Genomic DNA, 16,020 nt, shown 5'->3' with positions numbered 1-16,020 from the left:
CTGGATGATTGATAATGAGATGAAATCAATATATATATATATATATGTATGTATATATAATATCACTAGTACTGCAGCCGGACAGGTAGATAATATATTTATTAGGTAATGATGACTGATGACGGACCTGCTGGACACTGTCAGCTCAGCAGCACCGCAGACTGCTACAGTAAGCTACTATACTATAGTAGTATGTACAAAGAAGAAAGAAAAAAAAAACCACGGGTAGGTGGTATACAATTATGGATGGACTGCCGAGTGCCGACACAGAGGTAGCTACAGCTGTGGACTAACATACTGTGTCTGCTGCTAATATAGACTGGATGATTGATAATGAGATGAAATCAATATATATATATGTATGTATATATAATATCACTAGTACTGCAGCCGGACAGGTAGATAATATATTTATTAGGTAATGATGACTGATGACGGACCTGCTGGACACTGTCAGCTCAGCAGCACCGCAGACTGCTACAGTAAGCTACTATACTATACTAGTAGTATGTACAAAGAAGAAAAAAAAAAAAAAAACCACGGGTAGGTGGTATACAATTATGGATGGACTGCCGAGTGCCGACACAGAGGTAGCTACAGCCGTGGACTAACGTACTGTGTCTGCTGCTAATATAGACTGGATGATTGATAATGAGATGAAATCAATATATATATATATGTATGTATATATAATATCACTAGTACTGCAGCCGGACAGGTAGATAATATATTTATTAGGTAATGATGACTGATGACGGACCTGCTGGACACTGTCAGCTCAGCAGCACCGCAGACTGCTACAGTAAGCTACTATACTCTATAGTAGTATGTACAAAGAAGAAAGAAAAGAAAAAAAACCACGGGTAGGTGGTATACAATTATGGATGGACTGCCGAGTGCCGACACAGAGGTAGCTACAGCCGTGGACTAACGTACTGTGTCTGCTGCTAATATAGACTGGATGATTGATAATGAGATGAAATCAATATATATATATGTATGTATATATAATATCACTAGTACTGCAGCCGGACAGGTAGATAATATATTTATTAGGTAATGATGACTGATGACGGACCTGCTGGACACTGTCAGCTCAGCAGCACCGCAGACTGCTACAGTAAGCTACTATACTCTATAGTAGTATGTACAAAGAAGAAAGAAAAAAAAAACCACGGGTAGGTGGTATACAATTATGGATGGACTGCCGAGTGCCGACACAGAGGTAGCTACAGCCGTGGACTAACGTACTGTGTCTGCTGCTAATATAGAGTCTAGACTGGATGATAAATTATTGATAATGAGATGAAATCAATATAATATCACTAGTACTGCAGCCGGACAGGTACTATATATATTTATTATGTAATGACTGATGACGGACCTGCTGGACACTGTCAGGTCAGCACAGCACCGCAGACTGCTACAGTAAGCTACTATGGTAGTATGTATAAAGAAGAATGAAAAAAAAAAAAACCACGGGTAGGTGGTATACAATATTATATATATATATATATATATATATATATATATATATATATTATATACAATTATATATATATATATATATATATATATTAAACTGGTGGTGATTGATTATTAAACTGGTGGTCACTTCAGGTCACGTTGCAACTTGCAACTAGTACTCCGAGGCCTAAGCAGACAATCACAAAATATATTATTATACTGGTGGTCAGTGTGGTCACAACAATGGCAGTGTGGCACTGACTCTGGCAGCAAAAGTGTGCACTGTACGTTATATGTACTCCTGAGTCCTGCTCTCAGACTCTAACTGCTCCCCACTGTCAGTGTCTCCCCCACAAGTCAGATAATACACTTACAGTCACACTATCTATTATCTAATCTAGTATAAAATATCACTTCAGCAGCAAGTAGTATAGTAGTATACAGTATAGTAGTACTCCTCCTAATAATGCTCCCCAAAATACTGTGTCTCTCTCTTCTCTAAACGGAGAGGACGCCAGCCACGTCCTCTCCCTATGACTCTCAATGCACGTGTGAAAATGGCGGCGACGCGCGGCTCCTTATATAGAATCCGAGTCTCGCGATAGAATCCGAGCCTCGCGAGAATCCGACAGCGTGATGATGACGTTCGGGCGCGCTCGGGTTAGCCGAGCAAGGCGGGAAGATCCGAGCCTGCTCGGACCCGTGTAAAAAACCTGAAGTTCGGGCGGGTTCGGATTCAGAGGAACCGAACCCGCTCATCTCTAGAAGAAACCCGACAAAAGTGCTGGTGCGCGGCCGGCGCGAGGCTGATTCTGTCGGGAATCAGCATCGCGCCGGGGAGTTAAGTCGGAGAATGCCCGTTCTCCCGACAATTCAACCTGTTAAGTCGGTGAGAACGGGCCATCGCCGACTTAACTGGAGCTGAATTGAATAGCGTCGGGAGCAAATTCCTGGCGCTATTCAACTGTTGCTAAATTGAATCGACCCCAATGTGAACTGGGGGCGCTACAGTGTGCTTAACACATTTGTGGTGCTGAGAGTAGTTACACATTATATTTTTTAATAATATCACTAGCATATTTTAGTGACAATTTTATTGGTAGGGACCCCACAAATTTGTTGTTCTGGGACCCCCCAAACACCTTAATACGGCCCTGTGTGTAGCTATACTTCCGTGCTATTCTAAGGCTCTCCAATCCAGCCTAAAGCAGGTGCAAGTGCCAATTCTAATGATTATGAGGATGAAAAAACAGTAGGCAGAGCGGCTTCATGGATCCTGGCATTGGCCCTACAGACACTCACATTGGCATAAGGTAGTAAGACTGGAGTCCACGGCTTCCCACACATACAGACACTTTGCAGAGCCAGTGGTTCTGAGTCAGGCACAATCAGGCAGACTGCTACCAAGTAATCACTATTAAATGAGGGTTGCTGACCTACTACAGTCTGGTTCCAAATCCTATTTCGGGTTCCTTCACTTCTACAAATCACAAGGATAATGTAGAACATAAAACTGCTACTATCAGATTAATCTGATTAGATAATAAAAAAAGCACCAGAAATATGTAAAATATGATATAATTGTAAAATATTATATAATACAGCCGCTTCTATCTTATTACATTACTATTTTGAGTCCCAATAAACACATTCATACAGTAGTTTAGGCTGCTCTATGACAAGGCGGCGAATGCTAGATGTAAGGTGCATAGTAACTGCTGTGCTTTGTAGATGACACATTACCAGTATCTCAGCTATGAATGATTCAGTTGCCCCTCTAACCTCACACAACAGTTTTCTCATAACCTGACTTGGAAAGATATTATATTCAGCTAGTGAACTGATAATTCATTTTTGCTTTAACATGCAATTGTAAATATTTAATACTATTCCATTACTGGTGGCTCAACTCTAATACATAGCAACCCCTAAAGAATACTTAATTGCTTTCGTAGACTTCAGTTATGAAAATGTATCTTTTAATCTAATGGAGCAATGCTTGCTTACCAAAAGTTGTCTGTTTATGCCCAGAGAGAGGGAGGAGGAAATCTAGAACAGTCACAAGGAAATGATGTGAGTGTGGAAACTATCTCCGCATTAGCATCAAAGTGAGGTTAGTACAAACAGAGGTGACATAAAGCTAGTTACATTAGAAAATTACTTCAGCAAGTGAGACTTTCCAGTATAATGTAATAACCAGTTGCAGACAGGAGAGAAGGTGGGCAGCTGGGCCTGTCTTCACATCACACACTTTAGTCTGTATAACTTTGAAAATGTACAATTGTTGCACTAGTTTGTAGAGTAGACATTAAAGGTGCTATAACAAGTGGGGTACACAAGCACTGATATGGATAATACATACATGACTGTAAACATAAGGGTAAACACCTGGGGGCAGACATTTGCAATAAAGTCTAAATGGTTCCGGTATGAATGGTCAACCATGATATGGTCGACAGTCATTAGGTCGACCACTATTGGTCGACATTGACATGGTCAACATGGACACATGGTCGACACATGAAAATGGTCGACACATGAAAGGTCGACAGATAAAAAGGTCGACATGAGTTTTTTTAACTTTTTTTGGTGTTGTTTTTTGCGTAATGTGACTGGGAACCCCAATTAGTGCACCGCGTCCCCTCGCATGGCTCGCTTCGCTCGCCATGCTTCGGGCATGGTGCCTTCGCTCCACTACCGCTTCGCTCGGCACAGATTACTGTTCCAATCGTAGTCCACGTGGATCGTAAACTATGGAAAAGTTCCCCAAAAGGATAAAAAAGTTAAAAAACTCATGTCAACCTTTCATGTGTCGACCATTTTCATGTGTCGACCATGTGTCCATGTCGACCATGTCAATGTCGACCAATAGTGGTCGACCTAATGACTGTCGACCATAACATGGTCGACCATCTGAACGGATACCAGTCTAAATTAGGGGTAGGGAAAACATTAAGAGACATTCCAGCAAGGTGTATAGGTTTGAACATGTTCCAGCTTGCTCAGTCTCAATGGCTGCATTCTATAATATTCTAACAGTTTTGCTTGTGAATAGTGATTAACTTACATTGGGGGGTCATTCCGACCCGTTCGCACGCAGCGGTTTTTCGCTGCGGTGCGAACAGGTGCAGAATGCGCATGCGCGGCAGGCGCAGTGCGCGACGATGCCCGGCAACAGGGGTCGCCGGGTTAGGTCGCGGCTACCAACAGAAGTGGTCGCAGCGGCGACTGCTAAGAAGATTGACAGGAAGGAGGCGTGGATGGGCAGAGTCCGGACCGTTTGGAGCCATTTTCGGGGAGTGGTGAGTAAAACGCAGGCGTGTCCAGGACAGCGGAGGGCGGATGTCTGACGTCAAAACCGGCTCCAGCATCGCTGGATCCATTGCACAGGGTAAGTATGTCCAGCCCTAGTCTACTTCTGCTTTAATTTTTTTTAGCTTAGCAGGGCTGCACAAGCGATCGCAGCCCTGCTAAGCTAAAATATACTCCCCCATAGGCGTGGACTATTAATTGCAGCAGCAGCTAAAAGTTGCTGGCTGCGATCAACTCGGAACGACCACCATTGTCCAAATGACAAATGTGTTAAAAGTACTGTAAAATGTAGATATTTCAAAAAGCAACATTTAATCATTTACTTTAACATCTTTAAGGAATGCATATTTTTACCTATGAATGTTAGTTTGTGTTTCGGCCAGGTGACTGAGGCACTGAAACCCGACTGTCTGCACTGCCAACAGGTTTGAGGCCCTTGAACAGACCAAAATGACAACTTTGAATCGTTGCGATTTAAGCATTATTAATTATCGTTTATTGGCCTTGCGGTGAAAACACCTGTCACTTCTTTGCTCATGATTTCTCATTGCATAGCCCAGAAGTTGCATTGCATATGGTAAGTGGTTATGGAACTGTACAGTTGTTTGCGTAGTTAGATATGGATCTGATGATGTTGATCTGGTGAGGTTTGGGCTTATTTTTCTCCTTTATTTTTAAAAGTTGGAAGGTATAACTGAGGTTTAGCATGTACCCAAGGGCGTAGCTACCATAGGTGCAGGGAGTGCAGCTGCTATGGAGCGCAGAGCTGAGAGGGGCCCACCTTCCCTGTCACACTTACATGTGTTATACACATTTTTTGCCATTGGGTGGTACATAGGGGCCCTTTCAAACTTTTTCCGTGGGGCCTGCAATATATCTAGGTATGCCCCTGGAACTGCTCACTGTAGTGTGGTATAAAATGAACTGGAGGGTATTTTAATGTTATATAATATGAACTGGGGCACTGTAATGAGCTCAACATGAACGGAGAGCACTATATATCATAATGTGAATTGGGGGTACTGTGCGGCATAATGTGTACTGGCTGCTCTGAAATGTGACATAGGGTGAACTTAAGCACTACCATGATTCATAAAAGAAACTAGGGCACTACTATGGGGCATAATAATAATAATAATTTTATTTATATAGCGCTCTTTCTCCAATAGGACTCAAGGCACTTAACAGATACATAGCATGATATAGTACAGAAAATAATGAAGTACAGAACAGATTTTCATAAAATACAGAAGCATGGAGATACTAAAGGGACATTATGGAAATGCTTGAGTAAAAATGAAAATCTTGAGTCTACTTTTGAAGGATTCTATAGTTGGGGCCTCTCGCACTGTGCGGGGAAGTGAGTTCCATAGAGTCGGAGCCGCATGACTAAAAGCTCGACCCCCAGATGAATTATGGGAGATTCTAGGTACTGCTAAAAGTCTTTCATCTACAGATCGCAGTAATCGAGTGGGGCAGTATGGGGTCAGGTACCTTGGGCCCTGGTCATGTAGTTCTTTGAAACTCAGTAAGCCAATCTTGAAGATGATTCTCCATCTTACAGGCAGCCAGTGAAGGGAGTAGAGTATGGGTGTTATGTGGCTAGAACGGGGCTGGTCGGTTAAGAGCCTGGCAGCTGTGTTTTGCACCAGCTGTAAGCGGTGCAATTCTTTTGCTGGGAGACCAAGGTAGAGGGCATTACATAGTCTAATCGAGATGATACAAATGCATGTATGACTTTTGGCAGACCATCTGAGGGAATTAAGTGCTTGATTCTGGCTATGTTCCTCAGGTGAAAGAATGAGGATTTGATTGTGGCTGATATCTGATGTTTAAGTGTCAAGCCACCATCCAGGACAGCGCCAAGATTCCGCACACGATCAGTGGTTTGTAATTCTGAATCCCCGTGTGTAAGTCCAGTTGGTTGGCTATGCTGCAGTCTTGTCCTTTGATGTTGAGGTCCTATCATAAGGACCTCTGTTTCATCTGGGTTCAGTCGCAGCCAACTGGCACTCATCCACTCCTGGAGCTCAGCTTGACAGCCATTTAGGGTTGCTATTGGGCTATCTGTGCCCGGAGCAAAGGACAAGTACAGTTGTGTATCATCTGCATAGCAGTGGTAGACCAGGCCATGGCACCTGATTATTTCACCCAGTGGGAGCATGTATACTGCAAAAAGCATGGGGGATAGTATAGAACCTTGTGGGACACCACATGGCAATGGCACTGATGGTGATGAGTATACTCCAGACGATACTCTCTGTGACCTGCCTGTGAGAAATGATTTGAACCAACTTAGGACTGTGCCATCCAGTCCACAAAAATGTATCAGTCGCTCAATCAGAAGCCCATGGTCCATGGTATCAAATGCTGCAGAGAGATCCAGAAGGATTAATATTGAACAGTCACCTCTGTCTCTTGCCATCAGAAGATCATTTAACACACACACCAGGGCTGTTTCAGTGCTATGTCTTCTCCTGAATCCTGATTGGAATGGATCATAAATATCATGGGTTGTCAGGCGGGTTTCCAGTTGATTTGCAACCACTTTCTCAATAACCTTTCCTAGAAAAGCAAGGTTTGATACCGGTCTGTAGTTCATCATGCAGTCGGGATCTAAATTAGTTTTTTAAGAAGAGGTCTAATAATTGCTTCCTCTAGGGGTCCATGAAAAATGCCAGTCTACAAAGAGCATTGAACAGTTTTTGCAAAGACAGGACCAATTATATCCATACAACCTATTAGAAGCTTGGTTGAGGCAGGGTCCAGATCACAGGTGGTGGGATGCAAAATCCGAGCAATTTCAGCAATATCCTTTACAGCCAATGGGTCAAAGCTGGTCCATGAAGGCAGGTGGCTTATATTGGCAGGCTTTGTAGTTTGGCACTCCTTTGATAGCACTGTGGAGATTCCAGCCCGGATGGTGGATATTTTATCTGCAAAGAAGTTTGCAAACTTGTTGCATCTTGCCTGGGAGAGGGTTTCATCAGTCTGCAGGCAGGCTGGCTTGCAAAGCATCTCCACTGTGCGGAAAAGTTGAGCTGGCCTATTGTTTGCTGCCGTGATCTTATTTGACAGGAACTGTGATTTCTTATGGGTGATTGTCGATTAATATTCTTCGTTATGCTTTATTAGTTTTATTTTGTCATCCACTAGGTTAGTCTTCCTCCATCGTAACATAACATAACATTTAATAAGGCTCTACTATGGTTCATAAAATGAACTAGGGCACTATAATAGGGCATAAAATTAACAATTGCGGCAGAGAAGTGTCTCTCTAGAAGCATTGGGATAGGGGCCCCTTCAAAATGTTGCTATGGAGCCCAAAAAGTTCTGGCTACGCCCCTGGATGTACCTGAAAGAATGATATCTTTAATGGTAATCTAAGTCTTACTGGGCTACAGACATGAAATGGCATTTATCAGTCTCTTAACAGCTCTCTGTAATAAGGTTCTCTGTACTCCCGCTCGTTCATCTTATTAAAATTGGCTGCTCTTCAGCTGGCTGAAATGCATTTCCAACTGCGGCTGACACAGAACGTTGCTGTTGATAATGGTATTATAGCTGGATGTCAGGTTCATTGATAACATGGTAAAGATGTGTCCACATACACCTACAGTAATCTCAAACCACACCAAATAGCCTCATTTGGCAAATCATGACAGATGTGACTAAGCTGCACCATGCGTCTTTTCCACTCAAAATTTTACTTAATTGTCATCTTTTTTGCGCACTGCTAAAATACAAGAGATGCTAAACTGAGAAATATGGCAAGATCCCGGGAACTGATATGAATAAGTCGTACAATGCATCCTGCTATACAGCATCATGCAAATTTACACTGCCATGATTACAATAAATGTACAAATCTAAGTCCCCTAGTATACTACAGTGTCTGTTTTGCAGTGTAAAAAAGACACTATGGGCTGTAACACACTACACGGTTTCCCCCGGATGGCAAAAAGCCGGACAAACTTTTTGCCATCCGGCAGAGTCACACACAACGGCTTTGAGCGATGTGTAATGCTGTGCGCATGCGAAGCAGCAGACACGGCTTAAAACAAAACCCATTGTGTGTGAAAGCTCTAATTCACACACACGGTCCACTGCCTTCAAAGACGGCACGGCCCCAGCCCGGCAGCCGGACCTTCCAGTGGATATTTCCGGCTGCAACCCGGCAGCCGGGCTGGGGCCGTGCAGTGTGCAAGGATCCTACCCCTCATACTGTTAATTACAATACTGGCACGGGAAAAGCCATCCGGCTTTTTCCCGGCTGGCAAAAACTGGCGCGTGTGTTACGGCGCTATGTGGTGTGCAAAAAACTACTAAAATGAGAACGTACGAAACTAGCAATCAGTGGCGTGGCTTCTGTGTCACAAGAAGCATCTTGCACCATATAGCACAAATACGATAGTTGAATGAGGACACATCTGTAGGTTGTATGGTGTAATGTCGCACAGTCGACCTCCTTCTATCATTCATTGCCTATACCTTGTGTGATGATCTTGTTATATAGTATATGAAAATATTATAGAAATATGCTAGTGGAAGGCAATATCAAAGAAATAATTTCTGTTTCCCCTTAATCTTGTATCAGATATGTCACCTAGTTCTCCTACTGCATAGATTTCCAGATTCTGGGATCCTATTCTCTAACACCTGGAGGACCTGCTATTACAAGCGACCGCTGCAGCTTGTCTCTGCAACTGTCTTGGTTGTTTCTAGGAAACCGGGACACCATGTCATCCAGCTGCAATGCCCGGTGGGCCTACGGGTTGCCAGGCAACCGGGGCTCCGGACAGCTACAGCGCCAATCATCCCGCAGTCTCCAGTTAATTGTGTAAGTCTTTACTGCTTGAGGTTTAAGACTTGGCAACATCCTAAGTACCGGTTTGTGCTCAATTCACTAAGCGAAAAACAGGCAGATGTTGTAGGCAGAAGACCCTCTCTGTGGCTCTAGGGATCTTACACAGTTGTGCTGGAGGTCCATAATCCCTGCTTCCTGGTTTACCTGATTCTTGTATATCCAGATCTGCCTAGATCTACCACTGAGTCTCCAGATTTCGGGAATCCATTCTCTGCCTCCTGGAGGACTTGCTACCTACTTCTCTTTATACTTGAATCGCATGATCCCTACTCTGACCTTGCATCTATTCCGTAGCTCCCTGATGACTATAATACCTCACTTGTTCCCTGGCCCCCGTGTCTCCTATTTTATTTTATATACACAACTTTGGAATTGTTTAGAATGTTTCTTTAGGCAATATTTGCAGCCACCAGAACTGGTGTGATGGTGTCCTTATGGGATGTGGTCACAGTGAAAGACTGACAGCAGGATCCTGGCAGAAAGACAACGGGCGATCTGGCACAGGGTTTATTTAAGTATAATAATTTATAAATTCGAGAGAAAAGGACCAAAATTGGACAGTGTGTTACCCTTATTAATAGGGAGAAAAAAACGTATATTACCATTTTTTCTATGGTATGCTGTCCTGGTTGGTGGTGCACCCAGAGCCAGAAAGTACGCAGACTTGCAATGGGAGAGAACAGAAGGCTCTTGTGTGGGCGCACTCTTGAGAGAAAAAGTTGATAATGTATGAAAATTTAGTGTCACGATCCAGGTAATTCCTTATCCGTATTTACCTTCCAAATGCCTCCTGAGACTGTCCCAGTGTTCCAAGCCTGGATTCCATCTGCACTGTCTGTGTGCAGCACGCTGCATCTCATTGTCTCAAATCTCTTTACTGTGATTCTGGCAGCTTCATGGTTAAAGCTCACATTCAAGTTACAAACAATCTTTCTCTCCAAAAGCTAACATGGGCGCAGCCATGTTTTCCTAATCACATGTTACCTTTCAGCCTATCAGCTGCACTCTGCTCTCAGCCTGATTACACAGCAGCTGCACTTTGGTCTCTGGTTAATCAGCCAGTCAATCCCTGCTTCCCAGCAGGTATAAATATCCTGTTCCTGGGGTGGAAAGAGGTCAGTGCTTCAATTGTCTTCAGTGATTCCAGTGTGCAGTCCTCCCATGGACTTTCTCTGCAGTACAGCCTGACTCTGCAGTGTCTCATCATTGCATCCTGTGACTGGCAGTTACCGACACCAGCTTCCAGCAGTGCTCTGCCCTGCCAGTAACCATCGATCTCCAGTCACCATCGGTGTTCCGCCATCGATCCCAAGTCACCATCGGTGTTCCGCCATCGATCCCAAGTCACCATCGGTGTTCCGCCATCGATCCCAAGTCACCATCGGTGTTCCGCCATCGATACCAAGTCATCATCGGTGTTCCGCCATCGATCCCAAGTTACCATCGATGTTCCGCCATCGATCCCAAGTCACCATCGGTTTGCTATCATCAGTATTCCTCTGAACTGTGTTTAATAAAACCTTTGAACTTTCCTTCGTTGTCTTGGTCACGCCTTCGGGCATTTGTTCTAAAGGTTCCCTGCATGTCTAAGAACCCTGTACTGCCTCCCAGGTACACATATACCTCAGCCCCTACAACTGAGGCTTCCCCCTGGTCAGCACCAGCCCTCAGTTGTGACAGTAAGCACTGACCTAATGGATCCGGCTGGAGACCAGGTCCAAGCGACCAGGCCGATGCAAGAACTTGCAGCCTGCCTTGAACGTCAGGAGACTGCACAGGGCCATGTGATCCGCTGTCTCCAGGACCTCTCCTCTCGGCTGGATGGAATACAAGTAACCCTCCGTGGTTCAGGGGCATCCAGTGTGCCGACTGCAGTACCTTTGGTGGTATCCCCACCTACCATTCCCGTTTCTGCTCCTTGTCTCCATTTACCGACACCTGCCAAGTTTGATGGTTCCCCAAAAGCCTGTCGGGGTTTCCTAAATCAGTGTGAGATATATTTTGAGTTACAGCCTGGCAGTTTCCCAACTGACCGCACCAAGGTTGCTTACATTATCTCCCTCCTCAGTGGCTCCGCCCTCGATTGGGTATCACCTCTATGGGAGAAGTCTGATGCCCTGCTCTCTTCATATGCAGATTTCGTGGCAACCTTCAGGCGCATCTTTGATGAACCAGGTCGTGTGACCTCTGCCTCCTCTGATATCCTCCGGCTACGTCAGGGGACACGAACAGTCGGTAAATATCTGGTACAGTACCAGATCTTAGCGTCCGAACTTTTCTGGAATGATGACGCTCTTTACTCAGCCCAAGAAGGGGCGTCTGTGTCTACAGCCCAAGAAGGGGCGTCTGTGTCTACAGCCCAAGAAGGGGCGTCTGTGTCTACAGCCCAAGAAGGGGCGTCTGTGTCTACAGCCCAAGAAGGGGCGTCTGTGTCTACAGCCCAAGAAGGGGCGTCTGTGTCTACAACCCAAGAAGGGGCGTCTGTGTCTACAACCCAAGAAGGGGCGTCTGTGTCTACAACCCAAGAAGGGGCGTCTGTGTCTACAGCCCAAGAAGGGGCGTCTGTGTCTACAGCCCAAGAAGGGGTATCCAATGTTCAAGCTCTAGTAGGGGCATATGAGTCTTCTCAAAAAGGAGTTTCTGATCTGTCAACCCCAGGAGGGGTGCTGGAGAAAACAACCCTGAGAGAGGTGTCTGATTCATCAACCCCAGGAGGGGTCACCAAAGTTTCAGTCCCAAGGGAAGTATCCAGAGCCAAGTTCCCAGATGGAAATTTTTGTGCTACAGATGCAGTTATTAACTCCTGTTTGCCGTCTTCAGAGAGCACCACCCTGTTGGCATCCAGCATGGACCAGGTCCAGGATGGTCTAACTGAACACTCGGATACCACTCATTCCGGTTCTAACCGGATTCTGACTCCTTTAGTTCCAGCTGATTCAACTGTCTTTAGACTCAATCCGGTTCCATCCGTCTGTCCAAAGACTCCTTCAGTTCCAGCTGATTCAACCGTCAATCCGAAGACTCCTCCGGCCCCAGCCGGTTCAAGCTTTTCTGGACCCAATCCGGTCCCAGCCGTCTGTCCGGATCAGCCTCCTTCGGTTCCAGCCGATTCCAATACCTTCGGATCTAATCCGGTCCTATCCGTCGGTCTAAAGTCTCCGCCGGTCTCAACCGGTTCAAGGTTGTCTGGACTTAATTTGGTCTCGTCCATAGGTCCAGTACAGTCTCCTCTGGTTCAATCTAGATTCTTCCGTTTGTTTAGGTAAAGAATTTATAAGAAGTGTCCTGGGGCCACTCCTAAAGGAGGGGGTGCTGTCACGATCCAGGTAATTCCTTATCCGTATTTACCTTCCAAATGCCTCCTGAGACTGTCCCAGTGTTCCAAGCCTGGATTCCATCTGCACTGTCTGTGTGCAGCACGCTGCATCTCATTGTCTCAAATCTCTTTACTGTGATTCTGGCAGCTTCATGGTTAAAGCTCACATTCAAGTTACAAACAATCTTTCCCTCCAAAAGCTAACATGGGCGCAGCCATGTTTTCCTAATCACATGTTACCTTTCAGCCTATCAGCTGCACTCTGCTCTCAGCCTGATTACACAGCAGCTGCACTCTGGTCTCTGGTTAATCAGCCAGCCAATCCCTGCTTCCCAGCAGGTATAAATATCCTGTTCCTGGGGTGGAAAGAGGTCAGTGCTTCAATTGTCTTCAGTGATTCCAGTGTGCAGTCCTCCCATGGACTTTCTCTGCAGTACAGCCTGACTCTGCAGTGTCTCATCATTGCATCCTGTGACTGGCAGTTACCGACACCAGCTTCCAGCAGTGCTCTGCCCTGCCAGTAACCATCGATCTCGTCACCATCGGTGTTCCACCATCGATCCCAAGTCACCATCGGTGTTCCGCCATCGATCCCAAGCCACCATCGGTGTTCCGCCATCGATCCCAAGTCACCATCGGTGTTCCGCCATCGATCCCAAGTCACCATCGGTGTTCCGCCATCGATTCCAAGTCATCATCGGTGTTCCGCCATCGATCCCAAGTTACCATCGGTGTTCCGCCATCGATCCCAAGTCACCATCGGTTTGCTATCATCAGTATTCCTCTGAACTGTGTTTAATAAAACCTTTGAACTTTCCTTCGTTGTCTTGGTCACGCCTTCGGGCATTTGTTCTAAAGGTTCCCTGCATGTCCAAGAACCCTGTACTGCCTCCCAGGTACACATATACCTCAGCCCCTACAACTGAGGCTTCCCCCTGGTCAGCACCAGCCCTCAGTTGTGACATTTAGAGAATGCTTAAGACATAACTTTTATTAACAATATTAAAACAAAATTGCCCTTCCCAAAGATCTATGAAGAAAATAAAGATTTGTGAAAATGTTAAAATTGTTCTGGTCTCTTTATTTCAAAGAGTATTTGGAAAGGTTGTAGACATTGAATTGTCATACCCCCATTTCCCCTGACCAGTACAGGGTTTCTGTATTAATGGAACCGGGGGTTGGTCAAAACAGTTTTTATAAGGAAAGTCCAAATAATTAAACTATGAATAACTAGAATGGTAATCAGTGGTCACCACTCTAGGGATTATACACCTGAATTACATATAAATACCATATTTACAGGCAGAATTGTAGGCATCATATTACAGTCAAAAAACTGTTAATATTGTAAACACTGTGATGGAGAAATACGGAATAGAGTTAGTGGTGATACTGCTGTTGGTGTTTAATGTCACATGAAGGAGGAAGTTAATTCCTGCTCTACAACACCAGGTATTCGCAGGCAGTCACCTTTCCTGATACTAACCCGGCCCAACGCTGTTTAGCTTCCAAGATCGGACGAGATCGGGCGCTGACAGCGTGGTATGGTAGTAGAGATTTATGTGTACACCAATGAGAGTGCACCTATATAAGAAATAAGAAATTGGAAGAAACAGAGAGGAGATGGAGAATAAAAAAAGTTGGTGAAAATATGTGGATTTGCTTTCCACGTTAGACTCGGTTCAAAAGTTCCCACTGTTGTGGTACAATGTTCCGGGAATCATGAATGAGAGTCCACGAAATTAGTGAATAAAGAATGTGATAACCAGTTAATTAGATAACAATTTGGATATAATAGGCTAATAGCTTTAGCAGGATAATAAAAAGATTTTGCTGCTACACAAAATATAATTACTGAGGACTGGATCTTCTAATAGTAATGGGAAAAATTCCCTGGTGTCTCACCCTTAGATACTGGTGTGATTGAAAATCTTATTATAACATACACATGAAAATCTTAATTAAAAGAGGGTATGCTCCTTAACAAGGTGAGGAATATATGATATAATGTGAACAAGTTCTCACAGTATTAGGTAGAATACAATTAAAGGCACCATATGTCAATTGTAAGATATAGGTGATATGGGGCTTTGTAAGGGAATTACACAAAGCAGGGTATATGACCATCCGAAGAAAAAAAACATGAAAAAATCGTCCCAATATGGAAAGAAAAAAATGCAGCAAAAATGTCAGTGTTTACAAGAAGAGAAATAAATCTATAATAATATTGATGCCAATTAATCTATCGATATATATATATATGTAGGAGATAAAAATTAATAATGATGACGCTGTCCTGGTCTCAGTTAAGAAAGAAACTGAGAATTTGGTTCATATTATGGAGAAGCCCCTTAACAACAAAATCACACTGAAAAATAACAAGTGTAATAAGGGAAAGAAAATAATATAAATCTCCCTAAATAGAATGTTGCTATCTGTGGCATAGGTCCACAAGATAGAGGGGGCTTACGAATCTCCAATCAACCAGAAAGCCAGGAAAGCCGAACAGGTGTTTAGGATAATGCCACTGTGGGACTGTGTGGACGGAGCCCCCCGCAGAAAACGAGTTTCACCCTTAGGGCTTGTTCACTTCCGGGTTCCGTGCGGTCCGGTGGGGGAGCAGGTTTTTAAAGCAGCTGGAAGGTGCAATTAGCCAATGAGGACGTGTGAACGACCAGTGAATTACCACTGGAGTCCGCGGTTGCTAGGTGATGTAATTGCGGAGGTTAGAATGAGAGGCGGAGACCTGATAGGTGGACGAGGTCTCGCGAAATTAGAGACACCATGTTGGTTGAGGGAATAGAGATTAGAGCTAAGGGCAGGCCCCGGAAATCAAGGGCATTACTTAGTAATAATTGCTATGAGAAGGTGGATGGCAGTCAGATTCCTGACACATCCCAGAGGTAAGTACTAAGGTTGGGGGTTAGGCACTAGGGGGAGGGTTAGGGCTAGGCTGTGGGACAGGTTAAGGTTAGACTGCAGGAGGGGGGAGGTTAGGGTTAGGCTGAGGGAGGGGTGGATTAGGATTAGGGGTAGGTAGAAAATACTTACCGGGATG

The 16,020-nt window shown here is 44.5% G+C and overlaps 1 pseudogene; it reads right to left on the bottom strand.

Moving 5' to 3' along the window:
• Positions 1-14,399: 14,399 nt before the first annotated feature.
• LOC134951207 (5S ribosomal RNA) lies at positions 14,400-14,518 on the bottom strand (annotated as a pseudogene).
• Between the last annotated feature and the right edge of the window lie 1,502 nt (positions 14,519-16,020).

This window comes from Pseudophryne corroboree, chromosome 8 (genome assembly GCF_028390025.1).
Source record: "Pseudophryne corroboree isolate aPseCor3 chromosome 8, aPseCor3.hap2, whole genome shotgun sequence".
NCBI classification, from domain to species: Eukaryota; Metazoa; Chordata; class Amphibia; order Anura; family Myobatrachidae; genus Pseudophryne; species Pseudophryne corroboree.
The sequence above is the reverse complement of the archived record's forward strand: the minus strand, read 5'-3'. Positions and strand labels throughout refer to the sequence as shown.